We start from the raw sequence: 17,052 nt of genomic DNA, 5'->3' as shown, positions 1-17,052 counted from the left end.
ACCCTTGGTCAACATTTCTACTAATCTTTTCACCATGCAAGAAATTGAATTGGGTATTAAGAAATTGGGTGTTGGTAAAGCTAAAGACTTAGGTGAACTTCAAGCAGAGTTTCTCAATTGGGGCATGAAAGTCCTTGCCCCTCATATTGCAAAAATATTCAATAACATCATTCCTCATGGGTTTCCTAAAGATTAGACTACAAGTCTTGCTATACCTCTTTTTAAAAGTGGAGATGTCAATAACCCCTCCAACTATAGGACTATAATGATCAATCCTTTGTTTGCTAAGTTATTTGGTAGCATGATAGAAAATAGAATCAGCAAATGGGCAGAAGAAAATCATAAACGTGCAAAAGGCCAAGCTGGTTTCAGACCTAAACATTCCACAGTTGATCATGGTATTACTTTGAGACACATCATCGAAAAAACCTGGGAGAAAAAAGAAGATGTCTTCTGTTGCTTTGTTGATTTCAAAAAAGCTTTTGACACAGTCCCACATGACAAACTGTGGCACAGAATGGAAGAGCTTGGCATCCCGGCTCATCTTAGGGTTGTTGTTCATAGGCTTTATGAGGAGGTTAAAGTGAAAATCAGAACTCCTGATGGCATTTCAACTAGTTTTAGGAGTGATATTGGTGTCAAACAAGGGTGTCCTCTTTCCCCTACCTTGTTTGGCTTATACATTGAAAAACTTGAAGAATGGTTAAACATGCAGAATGGTGATGGTATTCATTTGGGTGAATTTGTGATAAGGCTGCTCCTTTATGTTGATGACCTCATTTTGCTTGCTAATTCCGCCCTTGGTTTGGACGAGCACTTATTTGCCCTTGAGCGCTTTTGCAATATTGTGGGAATGCAAGTTAATATCAGCAAGACGAAAATCATGGTTTTCTCAAGTAGAAGGAAACAAGAGCAACATAAGTTTTACTTTGAAGGTAGCATTCTTGAAGAAGTTGCAGATTACAAATACCTTGGAATTGATTTCAACAAGAGTCTTAGTTGGGAAGGTTGCAGGAAGAAGAGAACTCTAGGCGGCTGGAAGGCACTCTATGCACTTCAAAATAGATGCAGAGAGGCTGAGCTTTGGGATTGGAAAACCATCCAAACACTTTTTAGGCTTTTGGTGTTGTCGGTACATGGTTGTGAAGTTTGGGCCAGCAGTACCTTAGATTCTCAATGGAAGCAAATTGAGAGAATTCAAAAATGTTTGATCACAAGCAAGTTCAAAATTAAAAGCATGGTCCCATATGATATCATGCTAAGTGAAACGGGTGCTGCCCCTATTGAGGTAGCTGCTATGGTGCGTCTCATTAGCTATTTAAAAAGAACCGAGCAAATGGGAGAAAAAAGATGGCCTAAGGTTGTTGTCAATGACACTTTGTGCAAAAGGAAGAAGATGTGGATGAAACAAAACATCAAATGGTTGAAAAAGGGGGATATTTATTTGAACTCATGCCCCACAAACAACAAGGAGATAAAGGTCTTCGTTATGGAAAAGTTTTACAAGAAAAATTGGAGTATTGGGTTAGGAAGGAAGAAACAATACTATATTAATGAGTTCAACCCCAATTATGATCATCTTCAAAAAGTCTATATAGGGGCTAATATATCATGGAAGGCTAAAATTCTAATCGCACAGCTTAGAACCAACTCTCACCAACTTCGGTGTGAGACTGGGCGGTGGAAAAGGCCAAAAGAGATTTAGGAAGAAAGAGTTTGCCCGTTTTGCGTCAGCGGGAGTGTGGAAACTGAAAAACATTTTATCTTGGAGTGTGAAGCACTTAAAGTCAGTTGGGAGAAGTTTGCCAATTTCCTAATTGCCAGCACATGGTATAACCTATTCAGCGAGGAGCATATCATGAAGATGGGTGCTCTCATCATCAACCTGAATAAGCAGAGATCAGACCTTAAAAAACTGATTCAGCTTGATCAGTTTGTCCCATAGGCTATTCTTAGCCTCGTGGATGTTAAAATTCTTTCTTTCTTTCTTTCTTACATTTCTTTCATCCACTTTATGCTATGAAAATGTTGGTTTTTTTTTGTTTTTGTTTTTTTGGTAAAGAGCATCCACACCTCAATTATCATTAGGGAAAATTACAATTTGCACTCAAGTTTCATGATAACTCTGATGTGTTTCATATTTTTATTTGAATTTCATTTGAATGCACTATTTGAAGTTTGTTTTAGTTTAGAATATGAATCATTTGCATATGTTTCTTACTTTTGATTTCTAAGTTTTTGCATGCATTTTAGTGACTCTATGGGGACTTTATCTCTTATTTAATTTTGTTCTTTGTCTTATGTTGTTTAGTGGTTTTTAGCTAACTTGGTCTTGTAGGCTCTTTTTTTTTTTAGTGGTTTTAGAGATCCTATTTTTCTAGGAGATTCTAGGAGTGATGCTAGTGCGAGTAAGGTTTTGTGCCTAGTAAAGGTCTTGTATCTAGCTAGTTTCTAGTGGAGACTTATTCGCATGACTTAAGTTTACTTAGGTCTTAAGTGTCATTCTACAAGTTAGTTATAATGGAGACATGTTCACCTCATTTACTTTTAGTTTCCTAGGTATTTAACATTTACATTAGGTATTTAATGTTTGTATCAAGGTAGTTTTTCATACTACATCTCGCACTACCTATATAAGGAAGGTACTCCTAGCATTGTATCATATCTTATGTATAAATCATGTAATCATCGTACTATATTCTTGATTTGGTGGAATAACATTTTCTATTATTACTTATCTCTTTTCTTGTGGAGGTTATTTGGTGTTGCAAATTAATGATCATATGTGAGTCACTTCAACATGGTATAAAATCTTTGAATCTAGCAAGCCCCTTCCTTTTAGAGAGTTTTCATGAATCAAGTTTTTTCCATTGTGATTTAAGTTTTTATGTTAATCTTATGAACACCCATTATTCTCTTCTCTTGCATTTCCATGTGAACTTGAGAATCAAAACGGGTTTACATAGATCTTTCAATCATATATTGCATGTTGTTTTTTGATGAGATTCAGTTATTGAAGCACTTTTGGCTCTGGTGGTGGTATTTTTGGTTGACCTGTTTCATTTAGGAGGCTTTAGAAAGTCAAATATGGCTTTTGTTTCACTCGATTTGGCTACCATTTGCAACTTTGGCAAACAAGGGTTTGAAGCTCAAATTTGATAAACAAGTTTTTTGGGGGGCACTTTTGGGTCAAATCGACTTCGTCATTGCCTTCAAGAGAGGGGAGATGAAATTTAACTATAAATTTGGCCATTTTTGGTAAAGTTGTCTTTTAGGCAAAAAAATTTTGCCTAAGCAAGTCGTATGGCCCCCTGAGTGTAGGTATGACAGTCATAAAGTCAACAAAAAATTATTATTTTTGCAGCTTGTTTATTTCGGTAAGCAAATTTTTTTATCAAGCAAAATTAGTGTTTGTAATATTGCCTATTAAAAATCAAAAGGCACATTATAATTTTAAAACAATTTTTTTTTGGCAATCTACAAACCTCTACAATCCTGCAAACCTACATAGGACTATTGAGTGGTCTTTGTTTGGTGGTTTCTTTGCATAGTGCTAGTGTCATTCCATTGGCGCTTAGAGACTTCCTACTATGTGTCACCTCTTGCTAGTACCTAAGTGATTTCTAAGCATCTGCTACCTTTGCAAGTGCTCCACCCCTCAATGCTCCTTTGCCACCCACTAACCACCATCAACTCCAACACACTTAGATGGCCCTTTTTTGGCCCAATGCTAGTAGAGATCACGTGGATGCATAAGGTCTTGGCCCCTAGGTGCTAAAAAATATTATTTTTTACAACTTGTACTCACTTCTGAAAATGGTCATAACTTTGTAGAAAATCATTTTTCGGCAAATGAGATATTGTTGAAAAGTTGGTTTCGAGAACTATCCAATAGTGTAGGTTTTTTATATATTTTTAAGTCGATGCATTTTATAGCCTATCAAAATCAAAAGTACATTTTTGGCTCCTGAGCTCATAACTTTGACTAGATTCTTTGTTTTTTGCAATTTGTGTAGTGTTGGAAAGGTTTTTTTAGAGCACTTTCATTTTGTCCATGCACTTCTTCTATATTTTGTCGTAGGTATAATTAATACAAGATTTTGTATTTTAACACTCTAGTTAGTTACTTGGTTGTTTTGGCACTTAGAACTCTTTTGTTTGTGTGGGATGGCTTCATTTGGGCTGCTTCATATTTATATAAAATATTTTATCCTTTTTGGACTCTTTTAGCATCTTTTGTAAGCAATTTCTTTTATAGATGCACTAAGATAAAGGACCCACATTTTTGTATATGTACTTTAGGAGATTTTCAACAAAGTGGTAGTCGCATAGAGCTAAAGATGTATAACCTCATTAATATATTTTTCTTAGCTGAAATTAGAAGAAAGTCCATGAATGCTAGCTCCCAAGATGCCTTGCATGTGTGAGGAAGAGAAAGGAGGGTCTAGAGTGGACAAAAAGAAAGATTAGTCAAAATGATGTTTTAAAACCCTTGGAAAGAGAAAAGTAAAGTGTCGAAAATGTGGTAAAAGAGGGTAGGTGAAGAAAGAATGTAAAAACAAGAAAAATAGTGCAAATTTATTCACTAAAAATTCCTCCAAAGAGAGTGCTAATGATACTTTGTTTATTTCAACTAACACTATTAGTAATGATGTTTTCTTTATTGATTTGGGTTGCTCATACCATATGACTCCTCGCAAAGAGTGGTTTTCTAACATATTCAACCTATTAAGGAGGAGAATTTTTTTTTGGTGATAACTATTGAAAATTAAGGTGTGTCAAACTTAGTCATTCCTAACATTATATTTGTATGTGAGGGAAAATTAGTAAGTCAACTGGATCAAGAGGCAACCACAAAACCTTAAATCTAACTAAAAAATTTACAATCGCAACTTAATAGAGGAATACAATTGAAATCAACAATGAAACAACATGAAATCACAAAACAATTAAACCCGTTTTGACTCTGATCTGCTTTTTCTCTATTGTCCTTCTTGTGGGGAAGGTGGCTCTCAAAGTTGTACTTTGGAAATACATGCAAAATGTAAGCACAAGAATTATGAAGATAGTGGTTATTGAAAAAGGAAGATTGACGTTCAATTTATAGATTTTGAAAGGTTTGATTCAATGGCTGAGATTGATTTGAAGACATAACTGATTGACGGTTCAAATTCAATGAGACAGGTTGGTGATAGACAATTACTCATTTTGACTGGATTAAATTGAGAGAATAACTCACTTGACTGACTAGTTAAGAGACATGATTGGGAGTGGAACTGACTTGACTAGGTAGTTAGAAAAAGTTGATTTCAAAAAAGGGGGAAGTAATTGACTAGTTAGAAAAAGTGATTGATGAGTCACTAGTTGGAACTAAGTGTCAGTGTTAGTTAACAATTTCGACATTTGATCTAGGAAATTTAGGATGAAAGTCCATTTAGATTGCATTTGGGTTTTCAAAAATGTCAAATGCAATTGGAATTAGTGGGGAATGAATTGAATTTGAATTTGGATGGAAAATTGATTTATTTAAAATTAAGATCAAATGACATTAAATAAATTTATGAAATTTATTTAATGAGCATTATTAGATAATGAAATAATTTAAAAAAAATATTTAATTATGGGGAGAATAGAAATCGAATTTAATTAAACAATAAAGATCGTTTAATTAAAGTAAATAATCAAGATTAATTAAATAATAAAAACAATTTAATTGATTTAAAGGAGAAATGATTAAATGATTAAGAGATTAGAGAGATTAGAGAGATTATGGAAATGATGAGGAATATTAATTCAAAAGAATAAAATTAGATTAATTAAATAATTTTAAGAGGAATAATTAGTAAATTTGGTGTTCGCAAGAGTGGGACAATTTTAGGTGTCTGCATTTTGCCCCTCTTTCAACCAATACATTTTCAAGCATTGTTTCAAAGAATAATCAAGAAAATCATGCCCCAACATGCCCAACGACAATAGGGTATAATGGTTCCCCATTGGGAAATTGGTCAAAAAAATTATGATGTGAAGACCAGTTTGACGATAATGCAATCAGGATCTCATACATGCAGTTTGGGGAAGTTTCAAGCTCATATGGGTGACCTTTAAGGCATTTGAAGTCATAAATGATTGCGACCAATAGGATGGGAATCCCTAATTAGGGCTCCATTTTGGCTATAAATAGGAATTTAGGGCTTTATTTTGACCATTTGCACTCTTGGAGCTTGGAAATTTCAAAGCAAACTTGGAGTAAAGTTTGAGTGTTTGATAAGCTATGGTGGGTGTCGGACAGAGGCAACACCTATCAGAGTGAGTTAGATCATTTTGCAGACCAACGGGCTCAAGCAGTGGGGTAAGTTCATCATCCCTACTTGTTAACTTTCTGCATTAATTGCATTTAAAAAAAAAATCACCTAGGTCATTTTTGTAAACGTTTCACATTTGTTGTATGAAATTCACATTCAGTAATAAGTTTTTGCATTTGTTCATTGCATTTCACATTTAATAATAGCCTTGCATGTGACTATCAAATTTTGCATTTGATAAATCATTTTTGCATTCATGAATATGTTTTCGCATTTGATTTTTGAGTTTTGCAATTGTTTAAAAGTTTTGCATTTTCCAATGTTGATTTTTGCAATTGAATTTATTAGGGCTTTTTTGTGTTTCAAGATTTTGTGATCATCATTTGCATAGGTCGACTAGGACTTGTGATAAGTCTAGGCTCACAATAGGATTGATTTGTAAGTCATTCTCCCTATACTTGGTGTGCGAGAGAATAGGCCTAAGGGCCTTGCTTGGAGCCATCAACTAGATCAGGAGGAGCATGACTACCTTCGTCATATTGGTTTGTACCACATTTGTTGCATGCCTAAGGTTGCAAACAACAAGGGCTTGATTACTGCACTTGTGAAGCGGTGACATTTTGAGACTAGCTCCTTTCAATTACCTGTGATGAGGCATTGGTGACATTAGAGGACGTGTGGCACATATTGCATATTTCGATTCATGGTGTGAGAGTGACATATGGTTGTCACTCTAATATTGTAGTACTATGTCAGTTTTATGAGTGGGATGTAGATGAGCTAGACAAAGAGGATCTTTATGAGATTAGTTGGGGAGCTATGATGAGATCATATGATAGATTTAGTGTAGTTATTTATAGTTTGATTTCTATTACTTTAATTCCAGATAGACGAAATCATGGATTTCCTGTCAGTTGGGGTCAAGTATTGGATGACATGGGTTTTGACAATAGATTTATGCTTGGGAGCCTTGTGTATTGGCTATGTTGTACTATCAATTACATTTTGTAGTATATATGGGGGCCCAATCTATCATTTGTGGTATCATGTTCCTACAGGTGTGGTCTTGGGAGCACATACTCATGTTTAGACTAGTTGTGCATGTACAACTAGAGGATGGACAACCTTATGCATATAGGTATTTAGGTGCAGTTTATCAGAGACACATGGGTCACACCCTATACTGGCAACATGACATAGATATTAATGAACACTTTATTTGGAGATCGTACAGAGATAGTCCTAGATGGGACGATGACTAAAAGAAACAGAGGTAATTGATTGGCTGGACCATTAGATCACATAGGAGCATAGATGTGTAGCTACCAGACCAGATACTTAGGTAGTTCAGGGAGGTATAGGGTTCGTACCATAGAGTACAACTTTCTTTTCTTGATCTGCAAGGGAAGTTTCAGATTAGGGGCCTTGCATTGGACCACAAATTGCCTATGTTGAGTTTAACAATTTACATCTAGTGTAGTGGGGATGGGAGTCGACAGTTATTGATGTAGGGACTACATCACAATATGATCTATGGTGGATGACTCACAGGCCTACTTCATTACTAGACCCAACAATTCCTATTATTGGTGCATTGGGTGATGGATGAGACATAAATGAGATGGGGAGGGTGAGGGGCATGATGGAGATGAGAGTGGAGCTGGTGGGGATGATGGAGGATAGGGGGATAGAGGTATAGGGAGAGGGAGAGGGAGAGGAAGAGGTAGGAGAGGGTAGGGAGATGGTGATGATGGTGGGGTTGGAGGAGATGGAGGTAGAGATGTTGGACAAGGTCTAGGAGGAGTTGGAGATGCGAGATAGGGTCTAGGTAAAGGTGGAGATCAGACTGCCCCAATGATAGCACCACCGCAAGTAGCAAGAGGGGATGATAGAGGATAGGTTGCCCCAACTATTGACCCACAACTAGTAGTAGGAGGGGATGAGGGGATGGATGTTGACATAGAGGATGTGTGGGAAACACAAGAGGACACATATGATAGCGATGTTATCTCTTTAGATTAAGTTATTTTTGGCAGATATGACTCTAGTGATGATGACGACGATCAAGATCAAGGTTACAAGGCCATGCCCAATATACAAATCCATGATGTTGAGTTACAGGATGTACAGGTAGGTTAGGATGTCGAATAGATTATGGACCGTTAGGTCGTTAGGGCATAATTAGAGACTTTATAAGATCAAGTTGTTGATCTACATGCACAATTAACTACAACATAGAGGGGTAGGGCTAAGGATAGGGCCTTGTGGATTTAAACATCAGGTGAGTGGTGGGCAGAGAGAAAAAGACTAATGGCAGAGTGAGATGTTGTGATAGCTAGAGCATAGTAGATTGTTGAGGCTTATTAGAGGCATTTTGCAGGTGGATCATATTTTAGCACAAGAGTTGTGGTTGATCATCTTCGATTCTACATAGGAGGTATCCTATTGGAGGATATTATATGAGAGTGTGGTACCAATAGATCAGAGGATGCCGAGAAATAAGGCTTTTCGATCTTAGAGTCGATCACAAAGTTGAACACAATAAAGGGCTACTGCTAGCAATGGGGGTGTCATGGGTCTACTGCCTATATCTCCACCACCTTCAGGGCATCCTAAGGTAGGTAAAGTGGTCAGTTTAGGGCCACACATGCTGAGGATATAGAGAGCATTAATTGACACTCTTGTTATAGACACTTGTACATTTTAATTGAGCTTGTGGGCCTTACTATATTATGACATTGTACTCTGACATATTTTTTGATATATATATATATATACACATATACATATGTATACATATATATGTATATACTATGCATATACATATGTATATATATGTGTGTGTGTGTGTGTGTATACATATATGTATTTACATATATGTATATACATATATATGTAAATATATGTATTTACATATATGTACATGTGTACACATATATGTATATATATGTGTGTGTGTGTGTGTGTGTATACATACATATATATATGTATGTATATATGTATATGCATATATATACATATACATATATGTATACACATATACATACATATATACACATATACATACATATATGTATATGTATATGTATATGTATATGTATATGTACATATACATATACATATATGTATATGTATATGTATATGTATATGTATGTATGTATGTATGTATGTATGCATGTATGTATATTTATATATGTATACATATATAGACATGTATACATACATACATATTATGTGGTTAAAATGTGGGGGATGCCTGCACATGCAAGAAAACACAAATCACACACACACATGTAACATTACGTTAGTGAAATCAAGAGATTGGAAATGCAAACTAATTTAATTGTTAGTCCAAGAAATCTCAAGATTGCTAAGCCCATCCCATGCTCCTCTATCTCTAAAGATCTCTAAGATTCAAGGTGGCCCTCACTTGGAAGAGCACTTGATCCTCAAGATGACAACCTAGAGAACGAGTTATGAATGATGATTCTAGGATCAAAATGCATACAACTAAGATCCTAGCTAAGATGAGATGATGGATGAAGATACAAGATGCAAGATGAAGATATAAAATGAGTTCCAAATTGAAAGATTAAGTGAACTAATTAGGCTAATATGAGGATGAGATATGAGAATGCTATGAAAATGAGATGAATTAAGCGAGCAAGATATTCTAAACATGTATTAAAAGAACTAAGCTATAATGCAACTAAGATGGCCTAAACACTTGGTGATGGGGATTGAGCTCCTTGATAACCTACACAACACAATTAGACTATAGATTTGATACAATAGAAGTGGATGGATCCTTAGATTGAAGAAATGGGCTCTATTTATAGAGAAAATAGAGAAATGGATGGTTAAGATTGAACAATCTCAATAAGGGCTAGGATTGAAAGTTATCAATCCATGTGAGGGATTCAATCCAATCCCAAGTTGACAATGTCATCTTTAGAGGACTTGAGAGATGCTAAGCAAGCATTAGATACTAATTGAGCATTAGGGAAGGCTTCAAGGGGCGACATCATTGGATAATGCTTTTATCCAAGGAAGTAGGCTATTGTCCAAGAGGTAAACTCTTGTGCAAGGATAAAAGATGGTCAAGTGGGCAACCCTCATGGGTTAGGGGTATGGGCTTGTAAGAGGCATTAAATGTCTTTTGAAGACTTGGAGGCCAACTTGCTTCAAGAGGAAAACCACTAGTGGTATAGGGGACAAATTTGGGGAAGTGACTCCCCCAAATTTAGGGATTGGACATGATGAGGAGAATTAGGCTAATTACTGGAGGATTAGAGGGATTCTAGAAAAAATTAGGAGGGCAAGTGGGAAATGTAGGATTTGGCAAGTGGGTGAGGGAAAATAGGAATTTTAGTAAATTAAAAAGATTTAATTTAGCCAAAGGAGGATGCAACTTGCATTTTTAGGATTTTGCAAGTTGGGGGGGGGGGGAGGGATTTACAAATACATTTTTATTTACTTTAGATGTAAAGGATATTTTAATTAAATGTAGATTTAATTAAAATGGGAAAGGGAATAAATTGATATTTTTAATTAAATGTGAATTTAATTAAAATGGCTAGAGGGGGGGTATTTAATTAAATGTGAATTTACTTAAATGGCTTAGATAGAAAAAGGGTATATTAATTAAATCTTAATTCAATTAAAAAGGTCAATTAGAAATATAGGGATATTAATTAAATCTTAATTAATATCTTAATTTAATTAATAGGTGATTTAATGATGATTAAATGAATAAAATCCATTTAATTAGTTGTGCCAGTTTTAGGTGTCTGCATTTTGCCCCTCTTTGAGTTAACATGTGACCACATGTTGATTCAAAGAAAACGTTTAATCTGTCCTAAAAAAATTTGATATGATGTTGTTGCTAGAATTGTCGGTATGATGCCCCAGATATGAAGAATTGATGTGATATGAAAAGTTGATATGAAGCTGGTGTCGATATGAGATTGATATGAAATTGGCATTGATGTGAAATTGATGTGGATATGCCCCCTCGGGAGATAAATTGAGAAAATTATGATTTCTAGGGAAGTGTCGCGATGTAGTACGATTTTCAAAAGTTGGATGATTTGAATTGTTAAAATTTTCAATATTTATCTGTCAATAAATTTTATTAAAAAGAAAATTGAAGAAATGAGGAAGACTAATATGGGCATAGCGCGTACATGCCCCACACGTCCACCGAGGTCGCATTGGTAGGAATCTTGATTGTTGATATGGTTCAAGTGTTGATATGTTCCAAAGGTCGATATGGGTCTTGATTTGATATGGGTCCTGATTGACTGATTTTCGATATGATACTGAACTTCGATATGTTGCTTGATTTCGATATGGGACTTGGATTAATTGATTTTCGATATGGAACTTGGATTGATTGATTTCGATATGGAACTTGGATTGATTGATTTTCGATAATAATATGATATCCAGGGACTTTGGACATTTATTTGTTCTGACTGACAATTGGTTTTGACTTGTATCATTGATTTTCCTTTGGATCAACATGTGCATTATGATATGATATGGATGCAATGATTTTGATTTTGATGAGCTAGATGATATGCTTTTAATCTATTTGACTTTTGTAGATGATGATGCAGATGATGTGATGTGTGTGTGTGTGTGTGTGTGTGTGTGTTTTTGTTTATTTTATTTACATGCTTATATGATATTTGTAATGATATTATATGTTTAGAAGGTGATATGCAGATGATGGTTGGATTTGATGAATGTAGATGTTTCTAATAATGCGATCTAACATTCTACATGTTGTCAATATGATATGCTTATGTATGGGGATAATGATATGATTTATCATATGGATCAGATGCAATGGATTGATAGAATTGATAAGATTGAGATCAAGTCTGGTTTCAGGAATGACACCTCTTGTATAAGACAATTATGATCAAAGCATCTGGTTTTAGGAACGATATATCTTTTATAAGACATGACCAAAACATCTAGTTTCAAGAAAGATACATCCTATATAAGACATGATAGAGTGGATCAGATGCAATGGATTGATAGAATCGATAAGATTGAGATCAAGTCTAGTTTTAGGAATGACACCTCCTGTATAAGACAAAGATGATCAAAGCATCCGGTTTCAGGAATGATATATCCTGTATAAGACATGATCAAAACGTCTGGTTTCAAGAAAGATACATCTGATATAAGACATGATAGATGATAGTTGGAAGAATGATGAAGATATGAAAGTGAAGAAAGATTCCATGATGATGCGATAGATATGCATATGATGGATGCAATGATGAATGTGAATAGATGATGATGATGATGATGATGAAGTTATACAACTGAATGCCATGATTAAATGATATGCAACTAAATGCAATGATATGATAATGCAATCTAAATGCAGATTAAAATGATAATGAAAATGATAATGTTAATGTACCTAATGTAATCTTTAACATGATATGATGATGTAGCTAGTGCAAAGCTTAATATGCATTCTCATTCTAAATGTTTCCATCTGTTGTGATAAAAGTGTCGGTGCTTCCTTTGTTTTCATCATCAGGCCTTTATTTGTTGAAAGTTGATACAAGCATCGTGGTATAATTGAACCATAACGACCTGAGTATAACTTACATGAATTTTGATATTGCAAGACGATACAAGCATCGAGGTATAATTGAACCAACATGACCTGAGTGTTGCTTGCATAAACAAACAAGAGTTAACCTTTGTTCCATACAAATCTGAAATATCCTCAATAATATGCCACTTGATTGCTTCGTATGACAAATTTGCATGGTAAAAGGCTTCACCCACATATAGTAGACAAATAAAACATCACATTCCTTCCTTGCTTCTCTAATCGTTGAGACATCCATGAGTCACTTAAGAGATATGATAAGCAAAAATTAATAACCATAAGTAAGCATGCATGCTATTGGAAATGTATTCTTGTCAAGTAAAACATCTTGCAAATAGATCTTTTGTTCAATTCCAATTAGTTTAATTCCATGATATCTAGTCTTCTTGCACTGTCGTTGTCATTTGTTGGTTGTTTAGATCCTTGTTGTCTTGCTATGTGTTTGTTCTGATGTTGAAAAACCCTCAAGGTGAAATGCCCCTGGCGAGGTCACAAACCTGTCCCCACTCTAGATAGTACTCAATATGGATATGAATAATTTATCACCAAGCCATGGTGGGATATGATGCAGATAACTGATCAAATAATCAAGGACAATGACTACGCTAAGTATGTTCAGGATTGATACTGCGTGTATAAGTGTTCTGCGATGGCTATTGGTTTAGATCATATGGATCAAAGATAGGATGTGAGTATTAATAGATAGAAGAGTTTTTCTCTTACAAGTGGCGCTTGTTTCCAAGTTTTTACCATTTGTTTTTATTGCAATTTTGATTTTTTCATTTTTTTTGTATTTTTCTGATTTTTTGTATTTAATTGTGTCACAAGGTGCCTGTTTGCCAGGTTTTCACCCTAGTGACAATTTTTGATACTTTTTAATTTTTTTTTGTTTTTTTGCTTGACCCATGCATTGGATGATTCAGGTGGAGAATTTCTTCAGATGGAGCTATTGGTTGGTTCATCAAGCACGTCCCCTTCTAAATTTGACAACTGACATTCTCCTAATCCATGGGCTGATATGATGACAAATGGCCCTAACCAGTTAGGTTCAAACATCCCCTTCTTTTCTCGATCTTGTTGATTTCTAGGATTTTCTTTTAGGATGAGATCACCAACTTTGAAAGCCCTTGGGATGACTTTGTGATTATAGCTTATGCACATTTGTTGTTGATATGCCTTGAGATGATCATATTCACATTGTCATTTTTCATCGAGAAGCTCTAGCTCTTGAAACTTGTTCACTCAATATTCCTCATCTAGTATGAGGCTCTTCAAAGATACTCGGAGAGATGGGATTTCTACCTCAAGAGGTAGAATTGCTTCTGAACCATACACCAATGAATATGGTGTAGCCCCTGTAGGTGTCCAAATAATGGTCCTGTAGGCCCAAAGTGTCGGATTGAGTTGTACATGCCAATCCTTGCCAGCATCATTTACTGTTTTCTTGAGGATTTTCAGGATTGTTTTGTTTGATGCTTCTGCTTGGCCATTCCCTTGTGGGTAGTATGGTGTGGAGAAGCAATGTTGGATTTTGAATCATTCACATAGCTCTCGCACATCTTGATTCTTGAAAGGACGTCTATTATCTATGATGATGGAACTAGGAATGCCATATCTGCAAATGAGATAGTTGAGGATGAATGATGAGATTTGGTTTTTGGTCATCGTGGTCATTGGGACTGCTTCGATCCACTTGGTGAAGTACTTTGTGGTGGTGATAATGAACTTATGCCCATTTGAAGAGGAAGGATGAATCTTTCCTACTAGATCAAGTCCCCATTGATAGAAAGGCCAAGATGTGGTGAATGGTTGCAGCTCCTGTGTTGGTACATGTATGAGGTTACCGTGAATTTTGGATTTAAGACATTTCCTAGCAAATTGATAGGACTCTCTCTCCATTTTCAGCCAGTAATATCCCATTTTCAGAAGTTTCTTGGTGAGAGTAGGACCACTTGAATGCGTACCACAAATACCTTCGTGAAGCTCATGTAAGGTGGAGTCAAATTCATTATGATCGAGGCATCAAAGAAGAGTACCATCTAGACGTCAACAGTAAAGTGTGTCCGCAGTTAAGGTATAGCGGGCGACTTGTTGGATGAAGCTTCATTTTTGGTTGTGAGATAGGTTGGGAGGGAGAGTATTGTTTTTGAGATAATCATAGATCTTCCCATATAGAGATGAATTTGAACCGGTCAGGGCATAGATGACTTGGGATGCAGAATTGTCATAGGCTGGGAAAAAGAATTTCTCCACGAGGAATTCGTAACGATTATGTTTTATCTAGAATTTGTAGAAGTGAGGCGATAGTGGCCATTGCATCGGCAACTCTATTATCTAATCTTGGAATTTGCTCAAAGGTGGTGTGCACAAAGTACTTTTTGAAGTCATCCACCATTCTTTTGTAAGGTATTAGCTTCTCATATTTTGTCTGATAGTCATCGTTGATTTGGTTGATAACTAATTGAGAATCCCCATATACTCTTAATTTTGTGATTCTCCATTCTACAACCACTTTGATTCCGGTTACTAGGGATTCATATTTAGTAATGTTGTTGGTGCATGGAAACATTAGTCTGTAAGATCTTGGAATTGTGTGCCCCTCTGGAGTGATGAATAGGATGCTGACACCCGATCCATGTTGTGTATAAGATCCATCAAAGTATAGGCTCCATTGCTTGGGTGTGATAGTGAGTACATCCATGTCTGGAAATTCCACTTGTAGTGGGTGTTGGTCTGGTAATGGTGCTTCTGCTAGTTGATCTGCAATTACCCATCCTTTGATAGACCGTCGTTCTGTGTATTGAATATCAAACTCACTTAGAATCATGACCCATTTAGCTAATCTTCCCGTGAGAGCTGCCTTGCTAAGTAGATACTTGATAGGATCAAGTTTTTCTACCAGCTTGATTGTGTGGGCTAACATATAGTGGCGAAACTTTTGAGAGGCAAACAACACGCTAAGCAAGCCTTTTCAATGAATGTATAATTGAGTTCATATTCATTCAAAGTCCTGTTGATGTAATAGATAGCCCTTTCTTTGCCTATTGGATCTTCTTGTGCTAGCAGTGCCCCCAAGGATACTTTTGTTGTTGATATATAGAGAATGAGAGGCTCGCCTGCTATTGGTGGTACCAAAACTGGAGGATTCATCAGATATTGTTTGAGCTGGTGGAATGATTCTTCACACTTGTCTTCCCATCTATAAAGTTATATTCTTATGAAGCAAATGATTGAATGGGAGACATTTATCTGCTAACTGAGCTATGAATCTTTGAATGGATTGTAACCAACCTTGCAGAGATCATAACTAGCTAATTTTTTTAGGAGGTGGCATCTCCATGATAGCCTGAACCTTTGTTGGATCTACTTCGATGCCCTTTTCTGATACAATGTAGCCCAACAGTTTGCCGGATGTGACCCCAAAGACACACTTCTTAGGGTTTAATCTAACCTTGAATTGCTCCAATTGTTGAAAGATTTTATGTAGTATGCCTAGGTGTTTTGCTCTAGTAAATGATTTAGCCACCAAATCATCCACATAATCCTCCATGAAAGTATGCATCATGTCGTGGAAGATTGTTGTCATGGCTCTTTGTTAAGTTGCACCGGCATGTTTCAAGCCAAAAGGCATGACATTCCAACAATATGTTCCCCATGGATAGGTGAATGCAGTTTTATCTTAATCCTCCGAGGCTATCTTGATTTGGTTATAGCCAGAGAAGCCATCCATGAGAGATAGAATTATGTGTCATGTTGTTAGATCAACAATAGTATCGATGCTTGGCAAAGGAAAGTCATCCTTCAGACATGCTTTGTTGACATCCCTAAAGTCTGTGCATATTCTGATACTTTTGTCGGGTTTAGAAACTGGTACAATATTTGAGATCCATTCAACATAGTCTATAGGTCAGATGAATCCAACATCTAATAACTTCTTTAGTTCTACTTTGACCAATAATTCCATATGTGGATTCATCTTCCTTAATTTTTGTTTGACAAGTTTTCCTCCAGGAGAAATGGATAAGTGATGCATGATTAGATTCGGATCTACACCTGGCATGTCGGGATAAGACCAAGCAAAATTGATTTGCTTCTCCTTGAAGAATT

The sequence above is a fragment of the Cryptomeria japonica genome, chromosome 5, assembly GCF_030272615.1.
Source record: "Cryptomeria japonica chromosome 5, Sugi_1.0, whole genome shotgun sequence".
Taxonomy (NCBI): Eukaryota; Viridiplantae; Streptophyta; class Pinopsida; order Cupressales; family Cupressaceae; genus Cryptomeria; species Cryptomeria japonica.
The sequence above is the reverse complement of the archived record's forward strand: the minus strand, read 5'-3'. Positions refer to the sequence as shown.